This window comes from Hipposideros armiger, unplaced genomic scaffold (assembly GCF_001890085.2).
Source record: "Hipposideros armiger isolate ML-2016 unplaced genomic scaffold, ASM189008v1 scaffold_221, whole genome shotgun sequence".
Classification (NCBI taxonomy): Eukaryota; Metazoa; Chordata; class Mammalia; order Chiroptera; family Hipposideridae; genus Hipposideros; species Hipposideros armiger.
Window position 1 is genome coordinate 500,250 of NW_017731571.1, and position 16,616 is coordinate 516,865.

Consider the following 16,616-nt stretch of genomic DNA (forward strand, 5'->3'; position numbering starts at 1 on the left):
ATCCTGCAATGTGTCGGACAGTCCCCCAGAAGAAAGAAATCTGCTGCAATTTCCAGGCATCTAGTAGGTAAAAAACTTTATTCGGGTAAGTAATGTCTGCACCTAGAACATAGCTCCATTTTATAAATAATCACAAAGTATTTTTTTTCAATTTTTCAGTTTTAACACTGGATTTTCCAGGATTGCAACTATCATATAAATCAAAGGAAGGTTGTACATACTTCATTTTATATGGAAATTTACCAAGAGCTCAACATTTTGGAAAATCACACCACTGATGGCAAGGCTATTCACACAATTTTTTAAGGACATGTCTGTATCAGTTTGCACTTGGAGCTACTGCATCGATAGTAATTCTCTGAAAGGCTGGAGCAGCTGACTACTTCATTACCTATTCAGTATAATGGTACTGACACGCTGATATTTTATGACAATCATTTTCCTTTTATTTTTCCTTTATTTTACCGTTAGGGCACTATCAATATTTAAACCTATGCACATATGTAGGATTATTATCTACGATTTTGATTTCAGAATTGCAAAGTAGGCATTGCAATATATTTGCTATAAAAACCCGATTATTGGATCAGATAGGTTTGAGAACTGATGTATACATATGTATATATAAAAGTGCTAGTAAAATAAAATGTATACATTTAGGATACGAATTTGTTCTGTGTATTTGCTTTAGTGTGCAGTTCTTTCTATTGCAAGATGCCGAACACAGAAGCATGAACTGATGTGTATGTGTGACACTCTTGAGTTTCCCAGTATTACAAAGACAAGTGCAAACTAAGAATAAGTTCAAATAACCTTATCTTATACCCAAAAGCTTAGGTGGACAGTTCTGTTTGTTTTTAGTCTTAAAAATAACAATTGTTTTTGGTGATCTTATAAAGCTATAAGATATAAAGCATGTGCATCATTTCCTTCTTGTACCCTTTTAAAGCAAAATATGAAATTACATAGATTATGTAAGTCTGTGGCAGTCTATTTTCCATATAGCAACTACCTAGAAGACACTTTAAAAGGAGCTAAGAAATGCAAGAAGTTCTTTTCATCATGATCAATTTTTATAGAAATGTAATGGTAACATAGTTGAATCTCTTTTAATTGTTTTTCTGGATCTAGTAAACCAGGAGCTTCAGCAATGGACAGGTTTGATTTGAGAAGGCTGGTTAGCAAAAGTCCTAAGAAAATCTCAGTGGGGCCTATGACCATTCCAAAAAAAGGGAGATCACGTATAAAAATGCTGAGAGAGAGAGAGAGAGAGAGAGAGAGAGAGAGAGAGAGAGAGAGAGAGNGAGAGAGAGAGGGAGAGAAGTGTTTTGCAGGCCTAACTGAATGAGTTTTAAGAAGAAAACAGGGTAATCAACTTTGTTTTTTAAGTATGAGAAATTTCTGATGGCTTTTTAACTTACCAAGAGAACCAAAGCCAGCACTTATGCAATTAATTCCAGGGGTGTTCAAAATTGGTCAGTCAATATAACTCAGGAAAAAAATACAAAAACTAACACTTTATATCAAGATAGGCTGCTTCCCAGTTTCTACCCATTGCCAACCATGAGTTCTTTGGCCTAAGCACCATGGTTACAATGATTACATGTGAATAAATATATAATACATGTCTTTGAATTAACAGTAAGATTTTAAAGAAGTTTAACAATTAAAAGAAAAAAGTGTTTCTGTGAATGTGTTTCCATAAATTGAGAATCGCTTTGCACTCATTTTCTCTACTAATCTAGTAGAAACAAATGCAAGCTTCTAGTATCATTAATAAAGTGAAACCCATTCATGAAAAATTTCTGTAACACTTGAGCAGAAGCAAAACCTAATTCTTTATGAGGCTAAGGGAATGTAAGCATCCACCCTGAGACTTAGAAATGTGCCTAGTAACTGGGAGTCTGGGCACACGCCGGCATTCTGAGGAAGGATGAAACTATGCAGTGAGACCTACAGAAAAATTAAAATTCCTGAGCTGACATGAAAGCCGTCGGAGCTGGAGGATAAGTGTCCAAGGGTGAGGAAGGTACGGGGACAGGCGGGAAGGGGCAGACAGCGAAGATAGTACTGAGAAGGAGGCAAAGGTGCCAGGACAATGGGGGTAAGAGAGGCAGGGAGGAAACTGGAGAAGTGAGAGCAAATCAAGGAGATGTGGTCCGAGTAGGATGGGGAGGGGGTGCGGAGGCGAAGCAGCGGGAGGTCCCCAGGTCCAGGCAGGCGCTGGGGGTCGGTGCGGAGGCCCCGGCTAGACGGGGGTGGGAGAGAAGGGGAGGGGGCGGCTCTCGGGCCCAAGGAGAGAACTGCAAGACAGTGAGAGGGACAGAAACGAGGCCCGTGACCTGCACCCTTTTCTCGAACCTCGCGGACCGCTGCAAAGACCCGAGCGAGGCCGAAGGGCCGGGCCCCCAGGAGCAGCGAGCCCGGCGCCCAGCACTCACCTGCAGCGCCCCGCTCCGCGCCCAACCCGCGCCCGGGGCTGCTAGTGCGCGCCCGCCTGTTGCTAGGACGCCTGGTAAACACCCGGGGCCCCGGCTGCGCACAGAGCGTCCCCGCCGGGCGGAGGCAAGCACCGAGCCCGCCCCCCGCGCGATCGCGCTGAGATTGCGCCCTGAGCCTGCTCCGACCGCGACCGTGTGCGCACGGGACACCCCCCAGGCCGGTCGCGGGGACGCCCTTCCCGCGCGAGGTTCCACGGGCCCCGCAACACTCTGCTCAGCTTGCTCTCTCCTTGGAAACAGTGTTATGCAGCCTCCTTCCTCGAGGACACTGCCTGACTCACTCCATCAGATGGGGCTCATTTACCTTAATTAAAGTCACCAGTAACTTAACATTACAACAAAAAGCAAAGAATATTTCGTTAGAAACGCGGTTTTCTGTCTCTCCGCAGACTTCCAGACAGGTGTTCTGTGCTGTTGCATGAGGTGTTCTATGTAAATCTTAACTGAGTTCTCAAAAATAGCATAAGGCCTCTCACAGGATTTTTGAATCTTAAATGCTTCTCTCCAAAAAGCAAATGTGGTAGAATACTCTAATACTGAAAAACCAGAAACTGCTCTTCAGTAGTCTAGTTCAGAGAACTGGAATGAAATAAGAACATTTCCCCATATTTTTTAGTGCCTGGTACCTTCGTCCATTAAGAAAAGTCTTGTGACAGACAGCAGCAGGAGACATTCCTAGTCTCTATGCTGTAAAACCAGCAGGAACCAAGTGTGGAAAAAATACATATGGGGGGGGCAACAATAAAAAAGAATGAGCCATATACTATCCAGAGTGGGGGTACAGTGTTAGGGAGCAGTGCTGGATGAGTTAGGATGGTAGGGTGTTTAGGAACTAAAACTGGATTTTTTCCCTAAAGCCAAAGAAAGAAACAGGTGCATAATGATGTTAGGGCATTACATGTCAGGATGGTATACTGTCCCAGCTTAAAAACGAAGCCTTTCTGCAGACAATTAGAGAAATGAGATAGAGAGATTTGGCCTTTGTTTTGGGGTTTTTTCTTCTCTTTTTGAGAGTACGAAAGTTGTTAGGAGTGGAATCATTTTGCCTCAAGGGGCCTCTACCTCTGGAAAAGTTTTGAGTTGCAACGAATCAGAAAGGAAGATTATGTGCCGATAGATATATAATCTGAATTCAAAAAATGGATAGATTATACTGACAACCATAACACCATACCTACAGAGTTGATGCTCTGCAGGTCACAAACTGGTGAGGGTAGAGCCCACCCTTCAAAGCAGTCCTGCAAACAGGGAAATTCCTCTGGGTACTTTATTTCACATTCATGTTTTAATCAGGTATATTATATGAGGGAGCATTACTGGGCCCAACATAGAAAATGGCCAGAGGTCTCCAAATTTCAGGACTATTGACCTTGGTTTGCAGAGCTGGAAAGAGCCAGAGCCCACCAAGATCTGAGCATCTGTGTCCTCATTTACAGGCATACCCCGTTTTTAATGTGCTTTGCTTTATTGTGCTTCATAGATGTTGCGTTTTTTTTTTTTTTGCTAGTTGAAAGCAAGACCCTCCACCAGCAAAAAGATTACAACTTGCTTTATTGCAGAGGCTTGGAACCAAACCTGCAATATCTCCAAGGTAGGCCAGATTCATAGCAAGTATCAGAATCCACTACTGCTTAATATGATGGCAAAATTTGAATTAACCTGAGATTTTTCTAAGAAAAAAAAAAAGCATGTAATAATACTTCAATTTGTAGAATTCCCAGCTGACTTATTCCAGTTTTTCCTTGTCATGTTGAAGCACGATTTTAATTGACCTTCAGCCCTGAGCTTAAGTGACTACCTCTCAGAGAGTGCTGACCACCGAATCTGACAAATCCTCTCGGTCACCTCCAGTAGGACTTACCTTGGCTAGTCTGTCTTCTTGTCTGTCTCCTACTGCACAGTAAGCTCCATGAAATAGGGACCTTTTCTGTCTCCTTCAAGTCTAGCACAGTAACTGGCACATGGAAGGAGCAAAATTGATGAGTCATCTAGTCAAAGATGGCTTGCTACTTGACATTCATTATTGATCTGGACACCAGAAAGGTGAGGCCCACATTTCCTTGGACGCAGTTGATAGAGCCAGTTTGATAATTCCAATTGGCTGTGCTCTGGAAAAGAGCCTTCAACTCCAAGAGTACACCCAGAAGTGTGCAGAGGCCTTTCCCAGCACTGCCTGCAGCTAGAGCATGGCCATGTGACCCAGTTCTTCCAATAGAACTTCAGAGAAAGTCTGCCAAGGGCTTCTTAGAAAAACTTAAAAGCTTTTGGCCCATCCCTGCAACCTTATGTCAGCTACATCTGCTCCCTGTGAAACTACCCACCCTGGCTCAGACCAGCTCCTCTGCTGTGAGGTAGGGTGCAGGCACAGATTCTGTGTCTTAGCCTGATAGGGCTGCCATAACCAGGTACCACAGACTCCGTGGCTTAAACAACAGAAATGTATTGTCTCACAGTTCTGAAGGCCAGAAGTCCAAAATCAAGGTGTCAACAGGGCTATAAAGGAAAGCTCTCTTCCAGGTTTCTCTCCGTGGCTTTTTATGGCCACCTTCATGGTCACATGACATGGTCACATTTCCTCTTTTCTAAGGACACCAGTCATATTGGATTAGGGCCCACCCTAATTAACTCATTTTAACTTCATTACCTCTGTAAGACCCTATCTCCTATAAGGTTGAATTATGAGTTACTGAGACTTCAACATATGAATTTTCCGGAGCGTAGGGGCACAATTCAACACATAATATTCTGTAAACAGAGGAGTCAGCAAGTTTCAGGGGCCCATTCATCTGTGTTAGAGCGGGGCCAACTGGTGTGAGGCAGCCAACAGAAACATTCACAGGCCATACCCAGGAGAAAGTGACAGGCAAGGTTGGTTTCAGTGTCCCATACCTCAATCAGGAAAGGACTGAGACAGGTGGAACCTCATAAATCTTATGGGAAAGTACAGGCACTTATATTATACAATAATGGGACCTATTATTGTACAGTAATAGGTCTCATTTTGGGACGCGATTGCCTCTCAATGGAATTTTTCAGGAGATTTCAACAGGAATGCTGATGATAGAAAATGTCATGAAGGCTGGCAAAGACCAAATTCCCTAGGTCCTACTTTTCCATACAGATAAAACCAACAGTCAAAGAAGTCCAGTCTCAACTACCTCCCTGTACCCAAAGATATCTCTCAGTGGTACACCGTGGACCAAAGCCCATGGTCTGGAAATGAAATGACTCCTTCTCCTTAGAACCTAACCTCCTAGACATTCATTGATTCGATAAGTGCTCTTTTGGATAGCAATATGTGCCAGGTGCTCTGTTGGCAGAACTGGGTTATCTAATTTGGGTAATTACATGGACTCAGGAACAAAAGACTCATTTTAGAGCAACACAGATGCAGCAATAGGCTTATGACTAGGAGAGCCACTGATCGTACCATGAACCCCATCACCCAGAGACAGCCATCCCGTTAGGATAGTGGAGTGACCTGTTGAGGTCCCAGCTAAGGTGCCGCCAGTATGACACAGCACCCTGCAGGGCTGGGTCTCCATCCTCCAAGATGTGCTATAGGCAGTGAATTTACAGTTCACAGAGAGGTAGTACAGTTTTCCCTAGTAGCTAGAATTCATGGGAGTGCAAACCAAGGCATGAACCGTCTCACTGTAACTCCCAGTTTGGGCTTCCAATGTCCAGTCACTTGGGCTCTGCCAGGATAGAGGCTGCAGTTCTCTTGGGGGGATTGCTTCCATCAGGGAATACAGTAGGATTCCATTGAACTTGAAGCTATGACTACCACCTGGCTACTTTGGCGTCCTCATTCCAATGAAGTAGCAGAACAACAAAAACAACAAGGAGTTGCTGTGCTAGTTGGGTCACTGATTAACCAGGATTACTATGAAAGCTAGGAGGCCAGGAAGGAGGATGTGTACAACCCAGGGTCCAAGGGGCCAGGGGACTCACTTGGCCCGCTCTTAGTCCTTCCATGCCCTGCAGTAATTATGAATTGGAAACCACAGCAACCACAGCCTGACTAGAGCAAGGCAACTAAGGGCTCAGACCCCTCAGAAATAGAGGTCTGGGTCATCCCACCAGACAGGGATCCCAGACCAGCCAAAGGACCAGTCACGGGACATTTAGAATGCATGCTCAGCCTCTTGTTTCTACCTGTCTCCACTGTTTCTTACCTGTAGTTTTACTCTAACCCTTCAGGTAGAAAAAACAGGGAAGGGAAAAGAGGGAACAGGATGAGGAAACTTCGAAATCGTCCGCCCTGTCAGGAAGCTAGCTTTGCATTCTCTGCATGACGCTTAAACTGGCTCTTTCTCTTGTGGGTGTTGGTCTTGGCTCTTCAAAAACCTTGCGTTCTGGTGCCCTTCCCCCTGTGCTTTTCTCCATCCTGGAATAAGCTTCTCCAGTCTGGCTACAGTTCTGGGAATCGAGCAGTTTATACATCTACTGTCTGCGGAAGTCTTATAGCTGCCATCCCGCCTCCTCCATCCTCACTAGTGTATCCCCCCCACCCCCAACCTAAATCTGGCTTATGGTAAGCACACACACATCATTTGCCCAACAAGCTCTGGAAGTACAGGCCAATCCCGTCACAAGAGAAGCTTTTCTTCACCTTGCTGCCAAAGCCACTATACTCACCCTGTCTGTCATCCCCCAGTTCATCTACTGTGTCCTCCCCCACTTCCAACTGCACAGGCAAAGGACACATATTAAGCTCTCTAAGTGGTCTCCTTAAAGCCTCTCTTCTTTCTTCCTTCAGAATTGAGTTTGGGGGGCAGGTGAGTAGAGAAGAGATGGCTAGCACAGCTCTCTCCAAAAATCTCCTCCCTGGAAATCCACTCATTTCCCTTCTATAACTTCAATATGGGTGAGTCAGGAAATTGACTTTCCAGTCACAGATTTACAATTTTACATCTCGGCCTAGGCCCTCACTCTGGAATAAATTGTCTATTGTATCTTGAATCCCGATGTCTTGAATTAGTGAAACACTTTTAACATGTTATTTCTTAGGTATATGTATAAATTGTGGATGGTTTCACAGCAAATCGATAATATGTATTGCCTTAGAAAGTGAATGGGTGGGGAAGAATTATTAAGTTTTTATCTATATACCTTTTTATCCTTTGATGTGTTACAATCAGCCTGTGTTCCTGTAGTGAAACTTCAGGACATTATAAGAAACAATAAACATAGGACATATGAGTAAATTTAAATTATACATACATATTCATTAAAATTAGATCATATGTCAAATATCAAAGTATAACAGGCTATTTCTTATATATCACACAAAATGATTTTGATTCTAAAGTAAACCTGTAGGATTGCCTTAAAATTTTGACTTGAAGCAACTTTTCTCAGATCTTTATCTCATGTTTACATGTAACAGTGTTGATTGGCATTTTGACTGGAAAATTTGAGTGAGAAAATAATCAAATTAGAATCTCAAATTGAACTTTTTGGGGAATAGGGCAAATATGTTATAAGCTTCAGTACTATCTAAAAGAAAAAAACTCAGAGAGGTACATTCTCTCCTCAATTTGAGCAACACCTATAGAAATGATAAATGTGGTCTATACGATTAATTAAACCTACATGTTACATCACTAGACTTCTAGTCAAATATGGGCATTGTCCTCATCCCAAAAACCCACAAAAAATGACAGCGGGGAAAGAAAAGGGGAGAGAAGATGAAATAGGTAAAACATCAACAAAATGTGGATAAAAGAAAGCTAGCGTTAGAATGGCTTAAGAGAGAGGAGAAAGCCGAAACGTAATAGCTTGATGGGATGAAAGCCAGTAAAAATAAAACATCTGAAAATCACAGACCCTAGAAAGACTCAGGACTTGGAGACATCTCTGAAGGTACAAAGTGGACTGAAAATAGGAGGATTGCTTGAAACAAAGCCTTGTTTAGGGAGTAGCTGGACTCCTGTATCATTTTCCCCCCAAAAGAAAAGTTTATAAGTTGCCAGACCAGGCACAGCTGACAACACTGTAGTGAAATCATGGGAACTAAGTAAACATAGGCACACTGAATGCTGAGAACCCTCTCAGCCCATTCTCCCGGCCGTGTTCCTCACATCAGCAACCTGACTTAAATATTCAGGCAAAAGGTCTGAAACTGACCAGCCAAAAGCAAAGATCTACAAATGCTAACATTTACAAGGCCTTCCAATCAATCACGCAGTTGTTGGAATAGGGGAAGTGTGTGGGTAGCACGGGGCATGAGTGATGGTAACAGAATTATACCCTCCTCTTTCAGAGTAAGAAGTCTATAATAATCTCTTTCAAAATGAGAAAGGAGACAAGAAATAGCAGTTTAAGCATGTTACTTACAAATAGGGAAATGTTGAACACTACCAAACACAATGGTAAGAGTTATTGCCCATCATTGTGAATTTTAAGAAGAAAACACAACCAAGAGCAACTAAACTTCTCAGGAAAAACCAGGGCCAACCACGCTGTAGAAAGCCTGCTCTGCATCATGCAGACCTAGCTAAACATCACCCAGGCTTCAATAGATCCAATGGGGACGAACACAGGCCATTAGAACAGGTAAAGCTTCTGTGACAATTAACTATTTCTGCAATCATTCTGCCTAACAAATCACCCCCAAACTCAGTGGTACACATGTACATGTACTTATACTCACACTCGTGGACCTGTAGATTGATTGCAGTTTCAGTTGCAAGTTGGATCAAATAGGTTAGGCTTGACTAAGTGGCTCTGTTTCCGGCTGTGTCTTCTGGGCTTGGTTCCAGGCTGTGAATCTGCTCTACATGTCTCATTCCGGAACCCAGGGACTCAAGGGCCATAGCTCCTTGTGATATGTTCTTGTCATGGTGAATCACTTCCATAGACATTCCAAGTTTCTGACTACATCATGTCAACTGACATCCTGTTGGCCAAATCACATGGCCAAGCCAAAATCAAAGGATGGGGAGCAATTATTTTCCCACCATGAAGCCATGGTGAAGGTGTGGATATATGACACCACCACAGCCAAGTGAAGAGGTCATTGGAACGAATAATTCAAGCTACAAAGCACTCTTTTTCATTATGTCACTCATCATTCATCAAATGTGTTCTAATTTTGGTCATCATTCCCATTACATTGTCATGGTGGTTTGGGTGTCTTATCACATTCTCCATCCTCTAACAAGCATATCGAGGATGAATTAGTGGTTAAGTATTCTGATTTGCTTCTTTATTTTTATACAGTTATTCTAAATATTTTTAAATATTTTTATACATTACTTTACTCAAAGTTCTTATCTATTCTCACTCTTTTATGTAAATAAGAATAAGAACATTGCAATAAATGTTTACCACATTTCATGTCAAGTAACACTTCATCCTGTTCTGGATTTTACACAGTAGAAACTCAGAGCAAAACACACTGGAATGTAGGGAAAGTTATTTGATATAGAAAATGTGTAGTCTAGCCAAGAAGTGATTACTCCAGAAATCCTCATGGAGAATAAAGGATTTAATGTGAGACTTGATATTTTGGAAAAACAAACTGAGGATTAATAATATCCGGGTGATGTCTCCCAATAATACCAAAGGAAACAGTGAAGACGTCTTAAAAGAATGGTTTCCAGATGCCTAGTAAATCATGTGTCTCTACCAAATGAGAACATGGCGAAGGGAGGATATTACTTATTTTGAGAAGAGAAGCATTCTTACGGTGACTAGTATTTTGCACTTCAACTTCATAATGTTATTAAAGAGATAAAAGCCAAGAGCATTATCCTTTTCAAATAATGAAATGATGAATACAATTGTTTGCAATGAAAATCAGTTTATTTGTAAGAAAATAAATAAATTAGAGTTTAATGGTGAGATGATTTGTCTATTTCATTGACTGGAATATATTCCCCCCAAGTCTTGTAAAGTGGAAGAAGGATGATTCTTAAAAGGGGTAGGAGGAGAAAACCAAGATGATGCTTCTTTGCATGCAGGAACGTTTTCAGATACATAAATTTTAGAAAGAATGTGGAATCTGGAAATTGATCTCCTATAGAGCATCTATGCCCACACACCCTTTGGGGAGAGTTCATGGGTTCTGCAGTTTGGAAACCACTTACTTGGTTCATTGATAGAGCTCCCTATACTCCTGTGCCCTTTCAGGTCTTAGGCTACTCCCTCTGATACACTCCAGTATGGTTTGCACTAATCAAAATGTGCCAGAACTTATTAGCTTTCAGAGTTGGTCGTGAAGAACATTTAGCAAGGTCACAGGCTTTGGTCTTGCATATTGAAATCTTCCTTTGACTTCCTCTGTGTTTAATTTTTCTCTTCCCTGTAATATTATCTGGCAAGTGTTTGTGCCTGAGCAGTTCTTCTCTGGTCTTGTCACTGGATTGAAAAACAACAGCAACAGCAGCAGGAACAAAACTAGTCTCCAGGGACCACAAACAGATTGTAGTTAGGTATTACAGATCAGAAATTAGAATGTGTGCATTCTCTGAGGGATATTTCATTTAATCAATTAAATTTCCTATAAAGGATATTAAACACAAAGGGACCATTTAGCAATTTCGATGGATATTAAGAGCTTGAAGTAGAATAAAACTAAAGGCAGTCTAAATGAACCCAATTAATCTTCTATTTCCTTTCACCTGGCAAATCAGCAGAAAGTAAGGGGCAGAAGCACAGATTAATAAACCATATGCAATATATTGCCAGTTGTCATTTGAGGGAAGCATTTTTTCTTCTGTCATATTGATTACCTAGATGAATAACCTCACAGGACCACTTTGGGATTAGGAAAGTCATGATGATTTCCCCCCCTCCTTTGCAAAAGTGTCTACTTCCTTAGCTTCTGTAAGCTCACTCTGTAGTCAAAATTAGGTTACGGTGTGAGAAACAGAGACTCTAAAAACAGTGGCTTACAGAAGACAGAAATTGATTACAGTAGTCTGGAGTGAACCGTTAAGGTCTGCAGCAGTGATTCTATTCTGCAAAGTCCTGAGGGACCCAGGCTCCTCCACTATGCAGGGCCCACGTTTCCAAGATCTTTTCCACCTCCAGCCATCATAACCACATTCTAGTCAAAAGGAAGGAGGAAAGCATGAAGTCACACACTGGCTTTCTTTGAAGAAATGGCCACACTACAGTTCTACTTATATCTTATTGGTTAAAATTAATCATGTCTTTGCTTTTTACATTTTGAAGCTACTTCAACAGGTATAGAGAAATTCAAATTTGTTGTATCTTCTTAGGAATTGACTGTTTATTATTATAAAATGACCCTGTTTTTCTCTAGTAATGATTTTTGCCTGGAAATACGTTTTGTCTCATTTTAATAGAAGTACACCAGCTTTCTGTTTGGTGTTTTCCTGGTATATCTTTTTCCATCCTTTTACTTTCAACTTTTCTGGAAACTTATATTTTAGATATGTTCATTGTAACAGAATATAGCTGATGTTAAAATTATAAGTCTGATAATCTTTGTGTTAGATGAAAGCATTTATTTACATTATGTGTCATCTTATTTTGTGCTTTCTATTGATCCCAACTTTTCTGATTTCTTTTCTCTCCTGTGTTGCCTTCTATTTGAATTGATTGGTACTTTCTAACTCTATTTTATCCACTATTATTTGGAAATCATGCATTCTGATACTATTCTTTTCATGTTTACCGCAAAATAACATGCATAATTAATTTACCAAAGTGTCAAGTTAATTAATACCTTTACCCATTTCCTGAATATTGTCCTCAGCCCTATAAAAGTTTTATTCCCCTCTGGAATAATATGCTACTGTGGTCATGCATTTAAATTCTTTTTTAACTTCTTAAAACAATATTGCTGTTTTATACAGTCATTATTTTATACTATTTACATTTATCCATATATTTATCAGTTTCTTTGCTCTCCATTTCTTTTTAAAATAGAATGACTGAGGTACAATTGACATACAATAAACAGCACTTATTTACAATATATAATTTGATAAGTTTCAACTTATGTGAAGCAATCACTACATTCAAGAGAATGAACATTTCATCACCTCCACAAGGTTTCTTCCACTCCTTTTTAATCCTTCATTCCAGCCATTTTTTTTTTTATTGTGGTCGTTTTTTCAGGCAGGAGCCTAAATCCAAATCCTGTTAGTGGAAGTCTCTATTTCTGTTTGTATCTCAAACTTTGAATATGCAATTACTCTCCTTCTATCTCTAATATGGTACATACACTCTGTAGAGTTTCCTTTAGTGAAGGTCAGATAATGGCAAACTCCCCTCAGTTTTTGATATCCTGAGAATATCATTTTGGCTTTATGCAGAAAAAAATTTTTTTCTAAGAATACAGGTCTAGGTTGAAAAGAGTTTTTTATTTGCACATTGAATATATCATTCCCCAATCTCCTGGCTTACTTCCTTTGTTGCCATCAAGTAATCAGCTGTCAGTTTGTTACTCTTTAAAGATCTCTTTGTCTTTCCTGCTCTACAGCTTCACTATGATTTGTCTAGTTGTGGGTTTTCTTTGTATTTATCTTGTCTGATTTTCACTTTGCTCTTGAATCTGAAAGAAAATACTTTTCATCAGTTCCGGAAAATTCTCAGCCATTTTATTCTCACATATTACCTCTGCCTCCTTTCTGTCCCTTTCTTCCTTCTGGAACTCCAGTTAGACACATTTCCACTCTATCCAACTTTTTTCTTAGCCTGTTTTTATTTTCATATATTGCATGTAATTTCTGTGCAACATTTTGGGTAATTTCTTTATGCCTATCTGTCTTTGAGGCCACTAATGCTACCTTTAGCTGTGTCTAATCTACTCTTAAGCCCCTTGATTTGAGGTTTTTGTTCACTTCAGTTACAATGTTTTTTATTTCCAGGTGCCCTGTTTGATTCTTGCTCAAATTCAATTGGTCATTCTGTATAGTTTTGTTCCCTGTATAGATTTTTAAACTTTTCTTTCATTTATTTAAACATGCTAAACATAATTATTCATAACCTGTGTCTGATTATAACAGTATCTGAAGTCTTTTTGGATTTATTTGTGATATTTCTATTCATGCTATTTTTTGTTCATGGCATCTTATTTCCTTGTATTTTGAATGTTTTTTCCCTTGCAAATTTATTTTTCAAGGTATTATTTGAGATCTGGCGAAAAAAGCTTCTTCCAGAAGGGACTGGCATTTGCTTCTGCCAGATACCTGGGGTACGACATATCTAGGACCACTTTAACTACAGGTATCCTTTTATATATTAGGTCTGAAAATTTTCATTTAACCATATATCATGAAATGTCTGCCATTCCAGGTAAATTCATCTCATTACTTTTAATGACTTCATAGCATTCTATAATAAGGATATAATTTATTTAGCCCTTCAACTATTGACTTTTAAGAAGAGATCACTGAGGGCCGGCCGAGTGGCGCAATGGTTAAGAACTCGCTTGGGATGCCGGAGGGCCCCGGTTCGGGTCCCACATATGAGGGCCAGTGACACTGCCCTCTACAGCTAAGATGCTGAACAACAGCTAAACCTGGAGCTGGCCCGCCATGAGTCGCCGGCGACGGCGTGGACTGCAGTCCCTGTGGCAGTGGATTGCCATGGGCTGCCGTGTGTAGCCAGCAGCCAGCGTGAGCGGCCAGCAGCCGCAGTGAGCGGCCGTCTGGAGGCTGGTGACTGATCTGCCTTGCCAGAGAGGAGCGCAATGATGGTGCCAACTTGAGCCAGTGAAGCAACGTCCTCCACAACTGGACTGAAGAACAAAAACGACAGCAACTTGTCTGTTCCCTTTCCCCCAATTCCCCAGCACTGTTCCCATCCCCCCAATTCCCCAATAAAAATCTTTTTTAAAAAAAAAGAAGAGATCACTGAAAATATGCATCTTTATATACATAGCTTTACATGCTTACATAATCACCTCTAATTATATACACACACGTGTGTGTGTGTGTGTGTGTGTGTGTGTGTGTGTATTCTTTAAAGAGATACTGCTATGGCAAAGATAATATGGTCTTTAAAATTTTTAATACATGCTACACAAGACTTCTCAAAAAGATTCTGTCAACTTGCAGCCCACCAATATATAACCATGCCCTTGACAGCACTGAATATTATCAATCTTTACATTTCCCTAATGTGATGAGAATATTATTGTTTTTATCAGCTAATATCTTACTACTAATGAGACTGAACCTATCAGCTTACTTCCGTTGATCATTTGTTTTTCTCTCCTGTGTGACTGCTGTTCATTCACTTTGCCCATTTTTATAATATTTTTTCTGGGTCATTTTCTTATTAATTTGTAGATATTCTTTGAAACTTAGGAATTTCAATGTCTTTCTTTTAAACACTAGATCAAAGAATAACTTTCAAAATATAAATATGAGCTGGTATAAATTAGAATTAAAATGTTTTTCATAATAGATACTGTTCTTGGGGCAAAGATATGCATTGTATAACTAACTGTTCTAAACAGTATATATTGCGATAGTTCCCTCCATCAGTTCTTTTCTAGTTCTCAAGTTTTACACCATGAATATTACAGTGCTCTTTGTGAATACTTTCAGAATCTATATGTTTTTCATTTCCTGTTGGCCATTACCTAAAGTCAGTGTTTTACTTGAAATGTGTAGTTATTTAGATTGAGGCAAAAGAGCCTACCAATATGTGGGATTTGCATATTTTCTTCTTGAGAAAATTATGGGTTGTCAGAAAAGTCATGACACATTTTTACAATGAAAAGCAGAAAAAAAATACGTCATGACTTTTCCGACAACCCAATAAATCGAATTGCTTCCTCAATCTTTAGAAAATAGTGTTGGAGATTCATGTACTAACAATCATAATTAGGAAGCTATTTCTAGTCAGATTTTTAATGCTTACTAGAGAAATACTTATTTTCAGAGACTTTTTTTAAAAATAATTTCAAGTCCATAAATGTAACCACTTTTCAACACATGGTTTCATCTTCATCATTTATCTAGAGCAGTTATATTTATATTTAACAATTATTATTAGAGGGATATTATTAGCATTGTTGGAATTTGACATTTTACCAATTTATATTTTAATACTTTGAAAATGTCTATCTATTATTTCAAATGATTATTCAAATCTCTGCTTTCTATAAAAATTAGACTTGGCTTATTCAGTCAATTCTTTTGGGTTATAAACTTTTTGTAGTTATTGGAAAAGCCATTTTGTGACAATTATAAAACATAGATTGCAACTATTGATTTTTTTTAACAGGTCTTTATAATGTGAGATGAATTCACTGAATTTGCATATTGAAATAAACTGAAAAACTATAAAAACTTTTTTATTCTATAATAGGGATGCTTGCTTTCCTTGGTGGCAGAATGTATATCATACAAAATGATATAACACTGAAGATTCTTTAAAACTGCTTTGATTTCAGAGCATTTTTATATTACATTTAAACCAGGAGAATTCAGGGGTTCACAAAGTCAAGTTGGATAAGCATTTAGTGGAGGAATGTATAAACTGTCTTAAAAATGAAATCTATATTTTAAGAAATAAAATTGCTTAAGCCTCAAAGAGTTAAGAATCAGCAGGATTTCAAAATTATATTTCTCAGAATTTTCCAAAGCAACTTACCAATAAACATGCATATAAATTCACCTGATTCGAATTGATCCAAAAGTTAAAGAGATGACCACAAAGTCTTAGCAAAATTTGTATGTCACTGAATATCTGATTAAACTAGTAAAAACATTCTCCGGCATTTAAATAACATCAAGTATTATTTTTTATTTTTTATTTCCAGACATATAATTTAAGGTTACAAAAGTTTAAATTTTATTTTTTTTAAATTCAGATCTATTACTAAAATGAATCTAACAAGACGGGGGAGTAGAGAGGGATGATACTGAATTGTTATTCACAAATCATTACAGAAATAGTTTGAAAGAATAAGTGACTACACATAATTGGCTATCTTTTTTTAAAGATTTTAATTAAAAATATAACTAACATATAATATTAGCTTCAGGGGTATACCACAGTTCTTTAACATTTCTGTACCTAAAGAAGTGATCACCATGATAAGTACAGCAACCATCTAACACCATACTAGGCTGTCACAATATTATTGATTATATTCCCCATGCTGTATATTTTTTTAAG

The 16,616-nt window shown here is 39.2% G+C and overlaps 1 protein-coding gene across 1 annotated transcript in view; it reads right to left on the reverse strand.

The window, feature by feature from the left end:
* The window catches only part of ODAD2 (outer dynein arm docking complex subunit 2), a 161,473-nt gene extending 158,973 nt beyond the window's left edge, over positions 1 to 2,500 (reverse strand). The window contains exon 1 of the mRNA XM_019654386.1: positions 2,442 to 2,500. The gene's annotated coding sequence lies outside the window, so the exon portion shown is untranslated. The remainder of the gene's footprint in view (positions 1 to 2,441) is intronic.
* Between the last annotated feature and the right edge of the window lie 14,116 nt (positions 2,501 to 16,616).